The 20,525-nt window shown below is 37.3% G+C and overlaps 1 pseudogene; it reads left to right on the top strand.

Moving 5' to 3' along the window:
* Positions 1–2,148: 2,148 nt before the first annotated feature.
* Positions 2,149–20,525, top strand: part of LOC128371770 (hexokinase-2-like) — a 25,307-nt pseudogene continuing 6,930 nt past the window's right edge.

Here is a 20,525-nt window from a genome sequence, read left to right as displayed (position 1 = left end):
GTGTGTGTGTGTGTGTGTGTGTGTGTGTGTGTGTGTGTGTGTGTGTGTGTGTGTGTGTCTCCTCTCTCTTTTTAATCATTTATTTAATCATCTTTTTAAATTCAGCCCAAATCTGCTCATTATATCTTCCGTTAGTTTCCTCCCTTCTTCTTTTTACCCAACATGCTTTTCTCTTAACCCTCCTGTTGTCCTCGAGTCAAGGAAGGAAGGAAGGGAGGAAGGAAGGAAAGGACAGAAGGAGGGAGGAAGGAAGAATGGAAGGAAGGACGGAAGGAAAGGAGGACGGAAGGGAGGAAGAAGGAAGGAAAAGAGGGAGGGTGGGAGGAAGGAAGGAAGGAAAGGAGGACAGAATCTTTCCTTCCTACTTTCCTTCTGTCCTTCCTTTCCTTCCATCTTTCCTTCCTTCCCTCCTTCCTTACACCTTTCTTTCATTCCTTTCCTCCTTCCTTCCATTTTTCCTTCCTTTTATCTTTCCTTCCTTCCATTTTCATTCCTTCCTTCCTTCTTTCAGTCCTTCCTACTTTCCTTCCCTCCTTCCTTTCATCTTTCCTTCCTTTCCTCCTTCCTCCCATCTTTCCTTCCTTCCTTCCATCTTTCTTTCTTTCCTTCCTTCCATCTTTCTTTCCTTCCTTTCATTTTCCTTCCTTCCTTGTTTCCTTCCTTCCTTCCTACTTTCCTTCCGTCCTTCCTTTAATCTTTCCTTCCTTTCATTTTTCCTTCCTTCCTTCCTTCCTTCCTCCTAATTATGAGTCACAATATGAACAGTATGTAAAGGGTTAAACAGACAGGAACAACTGTGCTACAGTATATGTAGATTTTTAACATCCACACACACACATGCACACACACACACACACACACGCACACACACACACACACACACACGCACACAAGCTGCTGTTACCACTTCTGTCCAGCAGGGGGAGGAAGCACGTGTCTATTGAGTGAACTTCCTCTTCATGTTTCTGACCTGACGTTCATGTAGTGACAGGCCTCACTCACTTCAGCTGCTTCTCTCTCGGCTCTGCTTCGTTTCACACACAGTTTGTTCCACTTCACTTCATCTCAGAGGAAAATATTGTACTTTCTACTCCACTACATTTATTTTAACAGCTTTAGTTACTTTTCAGATGAAGATTTGACACAATGGATAATATAACAAGCTTTTAAAATACAATTCAATAAATGTTCAAATGATCCAATATTTCAGCAAAAATCAAAGATTAGAGAAAAAGTCCAAAAAGCCGAAAACACATTTGTGTATCAGAACTTTGTTTTTTCTTCCTTCCTCTCCATTAATCATCTCATGACCCCTCACATTTATCTGCTCGCCCTTTGGAGGGGCCCCACCCCTAGGTTGGGATACAGGATTTAAGCAATTTACTTTTATTTCTGTTTTTTTTATTTATTTTATATTTATTTTATTTTATGTTATAATTTGTGATAATTAGATTCTTTATTTACTTTATATTTATATATTAGAATTGTTTCTACTCTTTATAATTTACTTTTTAGTATTTGTGATTGTATCTAACTTTTGTATTTATGGTTGTTATTTCCATAAATGCCAAAATCCAGATTTATAGATCCATCTATAAAATATCTATATGGAGAAACCTCTTACAGTGCTGCATACTGCATATGATAATTATATATTTAGAAAGTAGAACTAAAGTGATTCATTACAAGATGATTGTTAAAACATTTCAAGTCTAGAAGGCCCTACAAGTCATGATCAGATGAACATGAATCAGAGTTAGTTCAGGTATTGCTAGGGTGACCAGACGTCCTCTTTTTCCCGGACATGTCCTACTTTTCAGGCCTAAAAAAATGTCCGGGGGGAATTTCAAAATTGGCCGGGATTTTGGTCAACAGTCTCAAACACATTAGGCTACCCAGTGCATTGTTTCGATTGACACTCCGTTCCACTACTCCGTTCCAGGTTTCTCTCTCTGACAAATTAGTCACGCCCTTCTCCCCAAATCCAATCACTTTGCATTATGTGCGTGAGCGTGTGTGGGAACTACTGAAAAAAAGAACAGTCAGTAGACTTCACTTCACTTGCTGGGGTTGCCGCTTGATCATCTTCTATCCTCAGTGTCAGTGACAGACGATAGCACATGTGTGTCCGCCGATTCAACGGCAACAATGCCTAAACGAATGTGTAAATTTACGGAGGAGTTAAAGAAAAAATTCCCGTGCTTCCGTCAGGGTCGTGATCCGTATGAGGCGGAATGTTTGACATGTAAGTCAGGCACGTATGTGTCTGTGGCAAATAAAGGTGCCAACGACCTGCAAGTGCACGTCAGTTCAGCAAAGCACACGAAAGCAGTCAGGGGCGAGAGCACTTCGGCTAAAGTCACAGATTTCTTTGTGACAAAGTCAGACAGTGTAGCCGTCACTGCAGCAGTGTCATTTCATACATTGTATTATGTTGTTTTGTGTTAATTAATGCAATCTTTTCACTGACAGGTGCAGGTAAGTAGGCTATAAGGTAAGTATAAGGTAATAAGTATAAGGTAACATTCGCATTGTGGGCAGGTATGGCCAAAAAAGAAGCGTCTTGATCTGCAATGGTGGCCTGTCCTGGGACAAGAATAACGCAAGAATAAATGGGTACATTTGCAGCAACATTTGTGTCACTTCATATCACCCCCCCCCCCCCCCCCCCCCCCCCCGACATAATGTGTCCTCCATTTCAGAAACCCAAATATGGTCACCCTAGGTACTGCACATCTTTATTATACCACCCAAATAGCACCCGAAAATCCACTTGAATGCAGGAAATCACATCTACTTTATCCAAAATGTCCTGGGGGTGGACCTCCAGCTATGTCTTTGCTTCAGAATGTAACCAATGTTGTCCATCTCCAGTATGCCGCCCTATCAATGGCTTTGGGCCCTACAAACCACCAGAATGCCGTGCACAACATGGGTACAACGGCAAATTAATTCCAATTCCCTGATATTTGAGCCACCAATGTGTGCGGGACAAAATTTTGGTCACCCCTGACAAAATCTCACTCCAAGGTTTTTTGAGAAGTTGGCAGCTCTGCTAACGGTATATAAAGTGATGTAAACTAGCTAACTGTATATAAAGTAGTGTAAACTAGTTAACTGTATATAAAGTAGTATAAACTAGCTAACTGTATATAAAGTAGTGTAAACTAGCTAACTGTATATAAAGTAGTGTAAACTAGCTAACTGTATATAAAGTAGTGTAAACTAGCTAACTGTATATAAAGTAGTGTAAACTAGCTAACTGTATATAAAGTAGTGTAAACTAGCTAACTGTATATAAAGTAGTGTAAACTAGCTAACTGTATATAAAGTAGTGTAAACTAGCTAACTGTATATAAAGTAGTATAAACTAGCTAACTGTATATAAAGTAGTGTAAACTAGCTAACTGTATATAAAGTAGTATAAACTAGCTAACTGTATATAAAGTAGTGTAAACTAGCTAACTGTATATAAAGTAGTATAAACTAGCTAACTGTATATAAAGTAGTATAAACTAGCTAACTGTATATAAAGTAGTGTAAACTAGCTAACTGTATATAAAGTAGTATAAACTAGCTAACTATATATAAAGTAGTATAAACTAGCTAACTGTATATAAAGTAGTATAAACTAGCTAACTGTATATAAAGTAGTATAAACTAGCTAACTATTATGTTAGTGTATTTGCTGAAATCTGCTATTTTGGAGGCGCAAACGGGAGTGTGTATGTGTGATCTTGTTGCAACATCAATCCTGCAGTCTACAGATGAAGTGGGTGTAAACATCTCAGACTGAGTTGTCACAACTCTTTTTCATTATCTTCTCTCAGGTTGAGCAGACAGGACGCAAAGGTGAGTTTACTTCACTTCATTGTTGTTATTTACAGTAGAAAACACTTTTACAAAGACAGCCTAAGTAAAGGTGCCATTTCAGAATTATATAATTTGTTATCATCCAATTCATCCGAAAACTCAGATTACAAAAGAAATGCATGGAGGGAAGACCTGAAATTGGATATTTCACTAGAGGATTGGGAATCAATCTGTACTAAGGCCCACATCCAAACAATTAACTCCAGATTAACATTGTTACAATACAAATGGTTAATGAGGACATATATTACGCCAGTTAACTTAAATAAATATGATAGTAATATTCCAGATTTATGTGTAAAATGTTCTGAAATAAAAGGTACGTTTTTTCATTGTGTTTGGCAATGTTGCATAGTAAATGCTTTCTGGGGGGAGGTTAAAAGAGTAATACAGAAGATTACATCAAAAGAAATTCCTATGGATTTTTTTTATTTTAGGATTATATCCAAAAGGTCACAAGTTCCTTGAGAGTGAACAAACGCTGATCCATATTTGTCTTCTGCATGCTAAAAGATCAATTGCAATGTTTTGGAAAAAAAACTTGTAGTCCAAGTATTACTTTTTGGGCCAGGCAAATGCTCTTCACCTTGCCTCTTGAAAAAATAACATATATACAAAAAGGGAAGCAAGGTTTGTTTGAAAAAATATGGGGATCTTTTGCTGTATTTGTGGGAAGTTTGGATCTAGCGGAGGACGTAGAGAGTGAATAGAACTGATGTATGTGATATCTAAATTAGTGATGAAATTGAGAAAGGAAATACCCCTAATTGTCTTATATATCTGTAATTGTATTTGTCTGAGAGGATGTTCTTTTGTAATGGTGGTCAGTTTATATGTTGATATGGTGTGATTGCATGTATGTGATGTAAAGCTGACCTATCCTGAAACATTTTCAATAAATATAATGTTGGGAAAAAAAAGAAAACACTTTTACATGTTAGATGACGAGCTGGTTAAAGCGCTTTTTACGCAGATGTCCAAACGGAGGAAGCACATGTCTGTTGAGTGAACTTCCTCTTCATGGCTCCGGCCTGACGTTCATGTAGTGACAGGCCTCACTCACTTCAGCTGCTTCTCTCTCGGCTCTGCTTCGTTTCACACACAGTTTGTTCCACTTCACTTCATCTCAGAGGGAAATATTGTACTTTCTACTCCACTACATTTATTTTAACAGCTTTAGTTACTTTTCAGATGAAGATTTGACACAATGGATAATATAACAAGCTTTTAAAATACAATTCAATAAATGTTCAAATGATCCAATATTTCAGCAAAAATCAAAGATTAGAGAAAAAGTCCAAAAAGCCGAAAACACATTTGTGTATCAGAACTTAGTTTTTTCTTCTTTCCTCTCCATTAATCATCTCATGACCCCTCACATTTATCTGCTCGCCCTTTGGAGGGGCCCCACCCCTAGGTTGGGATACAGGATTTAAGCAATTTACTTTTATTTCTGTTTTTTTTATTTATTTTATATTTATTTTATTTTATGTTATAATTTGTGATAATTAGATTCTTTATTTACTTTATATTTATATATTAGAATTGTTTCTACTCTTTATAATTTACTTTTTAGTATTTGTGATTGTATCTAACTTTTGTATTTATGGTTGTTATTTCCATAAATGCCAAAATCCAGATTTATAGATCCATCTATAAAATATCTATATGGAGAAACCTCTTACAGTGCTGCATACTGCATATGATAATTATATATTTAGAAAGTAGAACTAAAGCGATTCATTACAAGATGATTGTTAAAACATTTCAAGTCTAGAAGGCCCTACAAGTCATGATCAGATGAACATGAATCAGAGTTAGTTCAGGTATTGCACATCTTTATTATACCACCCAAATAGCACCCGAAAATCCACTTGAATGCAGGAAATCACATCTACTTTATCCAAAATGTCCTGGGGGTGGACCTCCAGCTATGTCTTTGCTTCAGAATGTAACCAATGTTGTCCATCTCCAGTATGCCGCCCTATCAATGGCTTTGGGCCCTACAAACCACCAGAATGCCGTGCACAACATGGGTACAACGGCAAATTAATTCCAATTCCCTGATATTTGAGCCACCAATGTGTGCGGGACAAAATTTTGGTCACCCCTGACAAAATCTCACTCCAAGGTTTTTTGAGAAGTTGGCAGCTCTGCTAACGGTATATAAAGTGATGTAAACTAGCTAACTGTATATAAAGTGATGTAAACTAGCTAACTGTATATAAAGTAGTGTAAACTAGCTAACTGTATATAAAGTAGTATAAACTAGCTAACTGTATATAAAGTAGTGTAAACTAGCTAACTGTATATAAAGTAGTGTAAACTAGCTAACTGTATATAAAGTAGTGTAAACTAGCTAACTGTATATAAAGTAGTATAAACTAGCTAACTGTATATAAAGTAGTATAAACTAGCTAACTGTATATAAAGTAGTATAAACTAGCTAACTGTATATAAAGTAGTGTAAACTAGCTAACTGTATATAAAGTAGTGTAAACTAGCTAACTGTATATAAAGTAGTATAAACTAGCTAACTGTATATAAAGTAGTATAAACTAGCTAACTGTATATAAAGTAGTAAACTAGCTAACTGTATATAAAGTAGTATAAACTAGCTAACTGTATATAAAGTAGTATAAACTAGCAAACTGTATATAAAGTAGTATAAACTAGCTAACTGTATATAAAGTAGTGTAAACTAGCTAACTGTATATAAAGTAGTATAAACTAGCTAACTGTATATAAAGTAGTGTAAACTAGCTAACTGTATATAAAGTAGTGTAAACTAGCTAACTGTATATAAAGTAGTATAAACTAGCTAACTGTATATAAAGTAGTATAAACTAGCTAACTGTATATAAAGTAGTATAAACTAGCTAACTGTATATAAAGTAGTGGAAACTAGCTAACTGTATATAAAGTAGTATAAACTAGCTAACTGTATATAAAGTAGTGTAAACTAGCTAACTGTATATAAAGTAGTATAAACTAGCTAACTGTATATAAAGTAGTATAAACTAGCTAACTGTATATAAAGTAGTATAAACTAGCTAACTGTATATAAAGTAGTGTAAACTAGCTAACTGTATATAAAGTAGTATAAACTAGCTAACTGTATATAAAGTAGTATAAACTAGCTAACTGTATATAAAGTAGTGTAAACTAGCTAACTGTATATAAAGTAGTATAAACTAGCTAACTGTATGTAAAGTAGTATAAACTAGCAAACTGTATATAAAGTAGTATAAACTAGCTAACTGTATATAAAGTAGTGTAAACTAGCTAACTGTATATAAAGTAGTGTAAACTAGCTAACTGTATATAAAGTAGTATAAACTAGCTAACTGTATATAAAGTAGTGTAAACTAGCTAACTATATATAAAGTAGTATAAACTAGCTAACTGTATATAAAGTAGTATAAACTAGCTAACTGTATATAAAGTAGTATAAACTAGCTAACTATTATGTTAGTGTATTTGCTGAAATCTGCTATTTTGGAGAGCAAACGGGAGTGTGTATGTGTGATCTTGTTGCAACATCAATCCTGCAGTCTACAGATGAAGTGGGTGTAAACATCTCAGACTGAGTTGTCACAACTCTTTTTCATTATCTTCTCTCAGGTTGAGCAGACAGGACGCAAAGGTGAGTTTACTTCACTTCATTGTTGTTATTTACAGTAGAAAACACTTTTACAAAGACAGCCTAAGTAAAGGTGCCATTTCAGAATTATATAATTTGTTATCATCCAATTCATCCGATAACTCAGATTACAAAAGAAATGCATGGAGGGAAGACCTGAAATTGGATATTTCACTAGAGGATTGGGAATCAATCTGTACTAAGGCCCACATCCAAACAATTAACTCCAGATTAACATTGTTACAATACAAATGGTTAATGAGGACATATATTACGCCAGTTAACTTAAATAAATATGATAGTAATATTCCAGATTTATGTGTAAAATGTTCTGAAATAAAAGGTACGTTTTTTCATTGTGTTTGGCAATGTTGCATAGTAAATGCTTTCTGGGGGGAGGTTAAAAGAGTAATACAGAAGATTACATCAAAAGAGATTCCTATGGAGCCTGGTTTCTTTATTTTAGGATTATATCCAAAAGGTCACAAGTTCCTTGAGAGTGAACAAACGCTGATCAATATTTTTCTTCTGCATGCTAAAAGATCAATTGCAATGTTTTGGAAAAAAAACTTGTAGTCCAAGTATTACTTTTTGGGCCAGGCAAATGCTCTTCACCTTGCCTCTTGAAAAAATAACATATATACAAAAAGGGAAGCAAGGTTTGTTTGAAAAAATATGGGGATCTTTTGCTGTATTTGTGGGAAGTTTGGATCTAGCGGAGGATGTAGAGAGTGAATAGAACTGATGTATGTGATATCTAAATTAGTGATGAAATTGAGAAAGGAAATACCCCTAATTGTCTTATATATCTGTAATTGTATTTGTCTGAGAGGATGTTCTTTTGTAATGGTGGTCAGTTTATATGTTGATATGGTGTGATTGCATGTATGTGATGTAAAGCTGACCTATCCTGAAACATTTTCAATAAATATAATGTTGGGAAAAAAAAGAAAACACTTTTACATGTTAGATGACGAGCTGGTTAAAGCGCTTTTTACGCAGATGTCCAAACGGAGGAAGCACATGTCTGTTGAGTGAACTTCCTCTTCATGGCTCCGGCCTGACGTTCATGTAGTGACAGGCCTCACTCACTTCAGCTGCTTCTCTCTCGGCTCTGCTTCGTTTCACACACAGTTTGTTCCACTTCACTTCATCTCAGAGGAAAATATTGTACTTTCTACTCCACTACATTTATTTTAACAGCTTTAGTTACTTTTCAGATGAAGATTTGACACAATGGATAATATATAACAAGCTTTTAAAATACAATTCAATAAATGTTCAAATGATCCAATATTTCAGCAAAAATCAAAGATTAGAGAAAAAGTCCAAAAAGCCGAAAACACATTTGTGTATCAGAACTTAGTTTTTTCTTCTTTCCTCTCCATTAATCATCTCATGACCCCTCACATTTATCTGCTCGCCCTTTGGAGGGGCCCCACCCCTAGGTTGGGATACAGGATTTAAGCAATTTACTTTTATTTCTGTTTTTTTTATTTATTTTATATTTATTTTATTTTATGTTATAATTTGTGATAATTAGATTCTTTATTTACTTTATATTTATATATTAGAATTGTTTCTACTCTTTATAATTTACTTTTTAGTATTTGTGATTGTATCTAACTTTTGTATTTATGGTTGTTATTTCCATAAATGCCAAAATCCAGATTTATAGATCCATCTATAAAATATCTATATGGAGAAACCTCTTACAGTGCTGCATACTGCATATGATAATTATATATTTAGAAAGTAGAACTAAAGCGATTCATTACAAGATGATTGTTAAAACATTTCAAGTCTAGAAGGCCCTACAAGTCATGATCAGATGAACATGAATCAGAGTTAGTTCAGGTATTGCACATCTTTATTATACCACCCAAATAGCACCCGAAAATCCACTTGAATGCAGGAAATCACATCTACTTTATCCAAAATGTCCTGGGGGTGGACCTCCAGCTATGTCTTTGCTTCAGAATGTAACCAATGTTGTCCATCTCCAGTATGCCGCCCTATCAATGGCTTTGGGCCCTACAAACCACCAGAATGCCGTGCACAACATGGGTACAACGGCAAATTAATTCCAATTCCCTGATATTTGAGCCACCAATGTGTGCGGGACAAAATTTTGGTCACCCCTGACAAAATCTCACTCCAAGGTTTTTTGAGAAGTTGGCAGCTCTGCTAACGGTATATAAAGTGATGTAAACTAGCTAACTGTATATAAAGTGATGTAAACTAGCTAACTGTATATAAAGTAGTGTAAACTAGCTAACTGTATATAAAGTAGTATAAACTAGCTAACTGTATATAAAGTAGTGTAAACTAGCTAACTGTATATAAAGTAGTGTAAACTAGCTAACTGTATATAAAGTAGTGTAAACTAGCTAACTGTATATAAAGTAGTATAAACTAGCTAACTGTATATAAAGTAGTATAAACTAGCTAACTGTATATAAAGTAGTATAAACTAGCTAACTGTATATAAAGTAGTGTAAACTAGCTAACTGTATATAAAGTAGTGTAAACTAGCTAACTGTATATAAAGTAGTATAAACTAGCTAACTGTATATAAAGTAGTATAAACTAGCTAACTGTATATAAAGTAGTAAACTAGCTAACTGTATATAAAGTAGTATAAACTAGCTAACTGTATATAAAGTAGTATAAACTAGCAAACTGTATATAAAGTAGTATAAACTAGCTAACTGTATATAAAGTAGTGTAAACTAGCTAACTGTATATAAAGTAGTATAAACTAGCTAACTGTATATAAAGTAGTGTAAACTAGCTAACTGTATATAAAGTAGTGTAAACTAGCTAACTGTATATAAAGTAGTATAAACTAGCTAACTGTATATAAAGTAGTATAAACTAGCTAACTGTATATAAAGTAGTATAAACTAGCTAACTGTATATAAAGTAGTGGAAACTAGCTAACTGTATATAAAGTAGTATAAACTAGCTAACTGTATATAAAGTAGTGTAAACTAGCTAACTGTATATAAAGTAGTATAAACTAGCTAACTGTATATAAAGTAGTATAAACTAGCTAACTGTATATAAAGTAGTGTAAACTAGCTAACTGTATATAAAGTAGTATAAACTAGCTAACTGTATATAAAGTAGTATAAACTAGCTAACTGTATATAAAGTAGTGTAAACTAGCTAACTGTATATAAAGTAGTATAAACTAGCTAACTGTATGTAAAGTAGTATAAACTAGCAAACTGTATATAAAGTAGTATAAACTAGCTAACTGTATATAAAGTAGTGTAAACTAGCTAACTGTATATAAAGTAGTGTAAACTAGCTAACTGTATATAAAGTAGTATAAACTAGCTAACTGTATATAAAGTAGTGTAAACTAGCTAACTATATATAAAGTAGTATAAACTAGCTAACTGTATATAAAGTAGTATAAACTAGCTAACTGTATATAAAGTAGTATAAACTAGCTAACTATTATGTTAGTGTATTTGCTGAAATCTGCTATTTTGGAGAGCAAACGGGAGTGTGTATGTGTGATCTTGTTGCAACATCAATCCTGCAGTCTACAGATGAAGTGGGTGTAAACATCTCAGACTGAGTTGTCACAACTCTTTTTCATTATCTTCTCTCAGGTTGAGCAGACAGGACGCAAAGGTGAGTTTACTTCACTTCATTGTTGTTATTTACAGTAGAAAACACTTTTACAAAGACAGCCTAAGTAAAGGTGCCATTTCAGAATTATATAATTTGTTATCATCCAATTCATCCGATAACTCAGATTACAAAAGAAATGCATGGAGGGAAGACCTGAAATTGGATATTTCACTAGAGGATTGGGAATCAATCTGTACTAAGGCCCACATCCAAACAATTAACTCCAGATTAACATTGTTACAATACAAATGGTTAATGAGGACATATATTACGCCAGTTAACTTAAATAAATATGATAGTAATATTCCAGATTTATGTGTAAAATGTTCTGAAATAAAAGGTACGTTTTTTCATTGTGTTTGGCAATGTTGCATAGTAAATGCTTTCTGGGGGGAGGTTAAAAGAGTAATACAGAAGATTACATCAAAAGAGATTCCTATGGAGCCTGGTTTCTTTATTTTAGGATTATATCCAAAAGGTCACAAGTTCCTTGAGAGTGAACAAACGCTGATCAATATTTTTCTTCTGCATGCTAAAAGATCAATTGCAATGTTTTGGAAAAAAAACTTGTAGTCCAAGTATTACTTTTTGGGCCAGGCAAATGCTCTTCACCTTGCCTCTTGAAAAAATAACATGTATACAAAAAGGGAAGCAAGGTTTGTTTGAAAAAATATGGGGATCTTTTGCTGTATTGTGGGAAGTTTGGATCTAGCGGAGGATGTAGAGAGTGAATAGAACTGATGTATGTGATATCTAAATTAGTGATGAAATTGAGAAAGGAAATACCCCTAATTGTCTTATATATCTGTAATTGTATTTGTCTGAGAGGATGTTCTTTTGTAATGGTGGTCAGTTTATATGTTGATATGGTGTGATTGCATGTATGTGATGTAAGCTGACCTATCCTGAAACATTTTCAATAAATATAATGTTGGGAAAAAAAAGAAAACACTTTAACATGTTAGATGACGAGCTGGTAAAATCGCTTTTTACGCAGATGTCCGATCATGGTGGTGGTGGCGCGTTTTGAATGAAACTGAAGCCAAACCTCATAATAATTATACTTTAATGAGTATTTTTGTCCTTCCAGAGAATATTTATATAATAGAAGTTTTGAACAGTTCTCAAATAATTAATCCTTTAATGTGAAACAGCAGCTTGAAAGATCAGCTCCATGTTTTTTGCTCATAGACCCTCCGACCTCAGACTGGTCCCTGAACCTTAAGTTTGAAACCTGAGTTACTGTATATTTCACTTAAGCGTGTGTGTGTGTGTGTGCGTGTGTGTGGTTGTGGTTGTTTAACGTGACATAGCTGCACGACTTCAGCTGTCACTGTCACATTGTCTCTTCACCACAAGCTCTTCTGACTCAAACTGTTACTTTGCTGCTCAGATAAGAAAAGTGAAATGCTCCTTTAACCCATTTTTAGTCTAAAAAGGCTCCAAACTGTTCTGTAGGTGCAAAGTGGAGCTCAGGTTAGATCTTGGATAAATTTAACACATAATGATCCTGTTAATAAATGTGATTTTAAAGCTTCTGGTGTAAAATTTCACTCTCACCAGAGTTGTTTTTTGTTAAATCTGAAGTTGTCTTCTCTCAGTTTGAGCAGACAGGACGCAAAGGTGAGTTAACTTCACTTCATTGTTGTTTTTTATCGCAGTAAACACTTTTACATGTTAGATGACGAGATGGTTAAAGCGCTTTTTACGCAGATGTCCGATCGTGGTGGTGGTGGTGGTGGTGGTGGTGGTGGTGGCGCGTTTTGAATGAAAATGAAGCCAAACCTCATAATAATTATACATTAATGAGTATTTTTGTCCTGCCAGAGAAGATTTATATAATAGAAGTTTTTAACAGTTCTCAAATAGTTAATCCTTTAATGTGAAACAGCAGCTTGAAAGATCAGTTCCATGTTTTTGCTCAGAGACCCTCCGACCTCAGACTGGTCCCTGAACCTTAAGTTTGAAACCTGAGTTACTGTATATTTCACTTCAGTGTTTGTGTGGTTGTTTAACGTGACATAGCTGCACGACTTTAGCTGTCACTGTCACGTTGTCTCTTCACTACAAGCTCTTCTGACAGTTTATTACTCAAACAACACTCGGACTCTGTTTGCTACGGTTGATGAGCTTACACACGCCCCTAAACAGATCGCTCCAGAACTCCTTTCCACAGAAAAATGCAATGAATTTGCTTTTTCAGTGTAAAAATCCAGTCCATAAGGTTAAATATCAACACAAATCCACAAAACAATAAAATTACACAATCCTTAAGACCTCCCAGGAATAACTCAACTGCAATGTCAGAATTTAAAACAGTTGACCAAAAGAGGAAACAGTACAGCATCTAAAACCATCAACATGCTGTCTTGACACAATGCCATCAGATTTCTTTAAAACTATTGTGAACTCTGTCCAAACAGATTTGAGACAAGTAATAAATAGCTCACTTCAATCAGGCACGTTTCCTAAACTCCTAAAAGTAGCTGCCATTAAGCCACTCTTAAAAAAGAGAACGCTGGATGCTTCCATGTTAACCAACTACAGACCTATCTCAAATCTTCCTTTTATAGCCAAGATCGTTTAGAAAGTGGTTTTTAATCAACTCAGCAATTTCTTGAACTCCAGTGGCCTTTTTGACAAATTTCAATCAGGCCTCCGACCTAACCACAGTACAGAAACAGCTCTTATTAGAGTGTTAAATGACATAAGGTTGAACACTGACTCAGGAAAGGTGTCAGTTCTGGTCCTGTTGGATCTCAGTGCTGCGTTTGACACTGTGGATCACAGTATACTGTTGAACAGGTTGGAAACTTGGGCAGGACTCAGCGGAACAGTCCTAGACTGGTTCAGGTCCTACTTGGAAGAGCGGAGTTATTTTGTGACCATTGGAAGTTATGAATCTGATCGAGTGGCTATGACGTGGAGTTCCTCAGGGGTCAGTTCTTGGACCCCTACTGTTCAGTCTATATATGCTGCCCTTGGGTCAAATTCTGCAGAACTCAAATGTAGACTATCACAGTTATGCAGATGACACACAGATATACCTGGCACTGTCCCCAGATGACTACAGTCCAATACAGTCATTGTGTCACTGTTTAGAGCAAGTCACTGATTGGATGAACCAAAATTTCCTTCAATTAAATCAGGACAAAACTGAGGTCATTGTTTTTGGCAATAAAGAGAAGAGGATTGCTGTCAGTAAACATCTGGAGTCACTCTCTCTAAAAACTACGGACCAAGTCCGAAACCTTGGCGTGCTGATAGACTCAGATCTGACCTTCAGCAGTCATATCAAATCAATCACCAAAACAGCCTTCTATCAGCTTAAGAACATATCCAGAGTGAAGGGTTTTATGTCTCAAACAGACCAGGAGAAGTTGATTCATGCTTTCATCTCAAGTAGACTCGACTACTGTAACGGTCTTCTGACTGGACTCCCACAAAAAAGCATTAAACAGCTGCAGCTCATTCAGAACGCTGCAGCTCGAGTTTTAACCAGAACAAAGAGATCAGAGCACATTACTCCAGTTCTACAGTCTTTACACTGGCTCCCATTCAGCTATAGAATAGATTTTAAAGTTCTGCTACTGGTCTACAAATCACTGAATGGTTTAGGTCCAGAATACATGAATGACATGTTAGTAGAATATAAACCCAGTAGAGCTCTGAGATCTACTGACTCAGGTCAGATAGTTGAGCCCAGAGCTCTAAGATCTACTGACTCAGGTCAGATAGTTGAGCCCAGAGCTCTGAGATCTACTGACTCAGGTCAGATAGTTGAGCCCAGAGCTCTAAGATCTACTGACTCAGGTCAGATAGTTGAGCCCAGAGTTCAAACTAAACATGATGAAGCAGCTTTTACACAACTGGAACAAACTACCAGCAGAACTGAAATCATTTTTAAATCCAGATTTAAAAAAATTCTCTTCTCCTGTGATTATGATTATTGATATATAGCTCTTATAATACATCAATGGTTTCTACTGCAACTCCACACATCTCTGATTCAGCTCATCAAATTTGATTAAGTTCTTACACTGCACTATAACTTTTACTCTTCTGTTTTATCTCTTATTCTGTTAAATGTCTTGTGTTACTTTTACATTCTATCACGCTTTTATGTAAAGTACTCTTGCATTGTCTTGTTTTAATATGCAATGCAAATAAACTTGCCTTGCCTTAAATTGACACTTTTGTGCAGATGAGCGGCATGATGGAAAACACCACACAGATTTCTACAAAGGCCAACAATAGCGACAATCTGGACGGCATTCCCCCGGAGACTCGCAGTAAGGTAGGTGTCACCTGAGATGGAAATATGTGGTGTTGTTGTTTTAGATGAGATACAGCAGCATCACTATAGGTGGAGTTTCTGTTTGTTTTATGTTTTCATTTGAAGAACGTTACAGTCTCGTCTTCACTCCACACAGATCTGATGTTTTAAGCTTGTCAGTGATTAAGGTCACATGATTCATATATGTCATCTTTTATTCACTAGATAGAGAGGTAGGTAGGTAGGTAAGTTGATTGGTAGGTTGGTTGGTTGGTAGGTAGGTAGATTGATTGGTAGGTTGGTTGGTAGGTTGATTTATTGATAGGTTGGTAGGTTTGTTGGTTGGTAGGTTGGTTGGTAGGTTGATTGGTACGTTCGTTGGTAGGTTGATTGGTAGGTTCGTTGGTAGATGGGTTGGTAGATTGGCTGGTAGGTTGGTTGGTTGGTTTACAGCAGCTCCATCCACACTTAAGACAGTCACACATTACATCACATAGAAACGCATCTCTAACTATCAATTAACAATTATTAACAACAACAATTATTACTAAAAATACCCAAAGTTGTACTACTAAAACAAATATATATATATATATATATATATATATATATATATATATATATATATATATATATATATATATAATGTGTTAAATAATAATAAAATACTCAGTGTGTAAACAGTGCACTGCAGTATCTAAAAACACCTTTTTTTGCAATATTTCCTGTTTTAAATTCATTCTCAATTTGAGTCAAATTTGATCCTAAAATGATGAATGTTGAAGGTTGTCACTGCAGCGATGTCAACACAGATGAAAGTCAGTCATAATCACAAAGTCTGATCACAATGATTGAGCAGCAGTTTGACATGAACATTACTACATTTAGACGTATTTATAAAACTCTATGGTAAAATGGTAAATGGACTGTACTTGTATAGCGCTTTTCTAGTCCTTGGACCCAGGGGCACCAATTTATGTTTTTGCTGGTGGGTGCTCACCGTGGTGCTTGCATGACTAGTTGCTAAATTGACGTGCGCACATTCGTCTCACAAATCTAACAGCAGCGGCCGCAATAAACACACATATATGCTCTTTCCTACATGCGTGCACTACATTCGTCATATTCACCTATTAATACACCATTGGTGCAGCCATTGGGAACAATTTGGGGTTGAGTATTTTGCCCAAGGACACATCAATATGCAGTCTGGAGGAGCCGATTAATAGACAATCCACTATACCTCATACAGGAGTCACTCACAGGAGTCTAAAATGAACTTATTGTTAAAATGAACTGAAAAATATCAAGCTTTAAGAGCTAAAAGTTACAAAAAGTTGCATTAAAATACAGACAATACAGCTACTGGCAGACAGCTTTGATGCATAACCGTACTGTGTTTTATTTTAATGTATAATTACAAGAAAACTGAGTGTAATAAGAAACACAAATGAAGAGTTTTTAGTTGTGTTTTCAACCCTAAAACTATAAGAAACTGACTGAAGTATATACTGTCAGTTTCACAGAGACAGCAATGTGGTTACAGCCTGTGTGCTTGTGTAAAAACTATAATATTAACGACATTCATAGCTTCCTGTTTCTGAAAACAGGAAGTGAAAATGAGAAATGCGTAAGATCACCTGTGTCGCTACGGCGCATTTGCCTACCCGAGAGTTACCGACATCAGAGATCTTGTCTGCACTAAGTTATATCTACAAAACAAAAGACATTAAGCAGCTTTTTTGGCGTTTCACCACCACCAAAGAAACGACAAACCGAGCCGGTCGCCCCCTGGTGGCCTCTCGCTAGAATGCAGTTCTAAGTTACTTCCGCGTTGGCCTCATTTCAGAGGACCGGAGCTCCTCGCCTGGTTGAAACCTTAAAGATACCCAGTCCTAATGAAGACACTTTTACTTTACAGTGGTTCTTGTTTAAAAATGAATCATCTGGAAATATTTAAAAAGGCAGATCGGGAAGCTTTTCAACCAACTCACAGAATTAGTGTTAACTACAGGTAGTTAGCTACAGATAATTAAGTCTTTCAGTGGTCTTCTGCTAGAAATGCTGCCTGTCAATCCATTTTTATCTATATATAGCACCAAATTGCAAAAAAAGTAATGTAAAGAGACCCAACATTCCCTCATGAGCAAGCATTTCGCAAACCTTTGTGCTAAATGAACATACCGTATCGTCTTCTTCCGCTTTATCCAGGGTCGGGTCGCGGGGGCAGCAGCCTAAGTAGAGAAGCCCAGACTTCCCTCTCCCCAGTCACTTCGCCTAGCTCTTCCCGGGGGATCCCGAGGCGTTCCCAGGCCAGCCAAGAGACATAGTCTCTCCAGCGTGTCCTGGGTCTTCCTACAGAGGAAGCTCGTTTCGGCCACTTGTACCTGCGATCTTGTTCTTTCGGTCACTACCCAAAGCTCATGACCAGAGGTGAGGGTAGGAACGAAGATCGACTGGTAAATCGAGAGCTTTGCCTTTAGGCTCAGGTCTCTCTTCACCGCAACAGATCTGTGCAGAGTCCGCATTACTGCAGACGCCGTGTCGATCTCACGCTCCATCCTTCCCTCACTCATGAACAAGACCCCGAGGTACTTGAACTCCTCCACTTGGGGCAGGATCTCATCCCCGACCCGGAGAGTGCATTCCACCCTTTTCCGGTTGAGGACCATGGACTCGGATTTGCAGGTGCTGTTTCTCATCCGGTCATACAGGGAACGGACGGCCCATATCAGGGGTGTCCAATACCCCGTACTCCCGGAGAACCCCCCACAGGACTCCCCAAGGGACACAGTCGAAAGCCTTCTCCAAGTCCACAAAACACATGTGGACTGGTTGGGCAAACTCCCATGCACCCTCAAGGATCCTGCAGAGGGTGTAGAGCTGGTCCATAGTTCCACGGCCTGGACGAAAACCACACTGCTCCTCCTGAATCCGAGGTTCGACTATCCGACGGACCCTCCTCTCCAGCACCCCCGAATAGACCTTACCAGGGAGGCTGAGGAGTGTGATCCCCCTATAGTTGGAGCACACCCTCCGGTCACCCTTCTTAAAAAGAGGGACCACCACCCCGGTCTGCCAATCCAGAGGCACTGCCCCCGATGTCCACACGATGCTGCAGAGTCATGTCAACCATGACAGTCCCACAACATCCAAGGCCTTGAGGATCCCATCCACTCCCGGGACCCTGCCACCAAGGAGCTTTTTGACCACCTCGGCGACCTCAGCCCCAGAGATAGGAGAGCCCACAACCGAGTCCCCAGGTCCTGCTTCCTTACGTGTCGGTGGGATTGAGGTCTTTGAAGTGTTCCTTCCACCGATCCACAACGTCCCGAGTTGAGGTCAACAGTGCACCGTCCCCACCATACACAGTGTTGACAATGCACTGCCCCCGCCATCTTGTGAATAAATTATGTTAAAATCTGTTCAGATCCTTTAATGTTTAATTTTGGAATGGAAAAGAAAAACAAAAATACTGCAAAGAAATTCAAAAATACCGCAAAAAGGACAAAACTACTGCAAAAAGGTAAAAGATACTGCAAAGAAAGGTAAAACTATTACAAATGAAGACAAAAATACTGCAAAAAAAAAGACAAAACTACGGCAAAATTGTTGAAATAAAAGCCCCCTGGTGGTTTATCTGTGTACTACATGTATCTGATCATCAAATACACATCAGGTTTTTTTTAACACTGCTAATGTCAAGCTCTCTAAAACTCCTCATGTTTTTAACTATGACTCCCTTGGTGTTAACGTACAGGAGTAATGTATTAAACTATGACTCCCTACAGGCGTAAACATTTCTCTCTCTCTTCTCTCTTCAGCTGAAGAAGGAGCTGGACCAGTTTGATCTGTCTGAGGATAAGCTGCGGGAGATCATGGCTCTGCTGGAGAAGGACGTGCATCGAGGTTTGGGGAGATACAGTCATCACCGAGCGCCGGTGAAGATGCTGCCAACGTTCGTCAGGGCGACGCCGGACGGGACGGGTGAGACATTTAAATCATTATGTTATGTTTTCATGTCCGAGGTAAAATAGGACATGATGTTGTGTGATTGACTCTCTGCTCTCTGAAACATGAATAAAAGTTTAATCACATTGAATTGATCAGTCAGAACGACTGTTGATGCTTTATAAACACATCTTTGGTTAAATGTTTGGTATAGACCCGCAATGTCAAACATGAGGCACATGGGCCAGAACTAGCCCGCCGAGGGGTCCAATCCGGCCCACTTTCCTTCCATCCTTCTTTTCATCCCTCCTCCCTTTCTTCCTTCCCTTTCAATCCCATTTCCATTCCTTCCTTCCTTCCCTCCTTCCTTCTTTTCTGCGTGTCTTCTTACTTTTCTTTCCTTCTTAGCGTCCTTTCATCTTTTCCTCCCTTCCTTCCTTTCCTTACTTCCTTCCTTGCTTTCTTCCATCCTTACCTCCTCCCATCTTTTTAATGAGGTTGTATGTGTCCCTTAACTAAAATTTGACCCTCTCTGGTATCAACACTTTTTATGAGGGGATTCTTAGAGCGGGTCGAGTGTGTAGAATATAAAGTGAAATAAAAAACTAGATGGATGGATGTCTGATGATGATGACGATGATGACGATGATGACGATGATGATGATGACGATGATAATGATAATGATGATCTGTCGCTCCTCCCCTGCAGAGAAAGGCGACTTCCTGGCGTTGGATCTGGGAGGAACAAACTTCCGGGTGCTTCATGTGCGAGTGTTGAAGGAGGAGCATAAAATGTTGGCCAGTCAGAGCCGTGCCATCCCATCGGAGATCATGAAAGGAACCGGAGAACAGGTACGAGACTAAAAAACAGTCAACTGATGAAGATTTCATCATTTTATAAAATAAAACCATCAAGATCTTAACATTAAAGGAATGTAGTCTGTGCAGAAAGTATAATCTCCTTTAGCTCATAATCTTTACTGTTTTATTAAAGGCACAACTTAAATCTAAATATTAAACAACTACAATTATCATAGACTTTTAATATTTACTGTGACTCCACCTTCATATGTCTTTAATCTCTGATCTGCGTCTGTGTGTGTGTGTGTGTGTGTGTCTCCAGCTGTTCGACCA

This window comes from Scomber japonicus, chromosome 13 (genome assembly GCF_027409825.1).
Source record: "Scomber japonicus isolate fScoJap1 chromosome 13, fScoJap1.pri, whole genome shotgun sequence".
Taxonomy (NCBI): Eukaryota; Metazoa; Chordata; class Actinopteri; order Scombriformes; family Scombridae; genus Scomber; species Scomber japonicus.
This window is presented reverse-complemented; position numbering and strand designations above follow the sequence as displayed.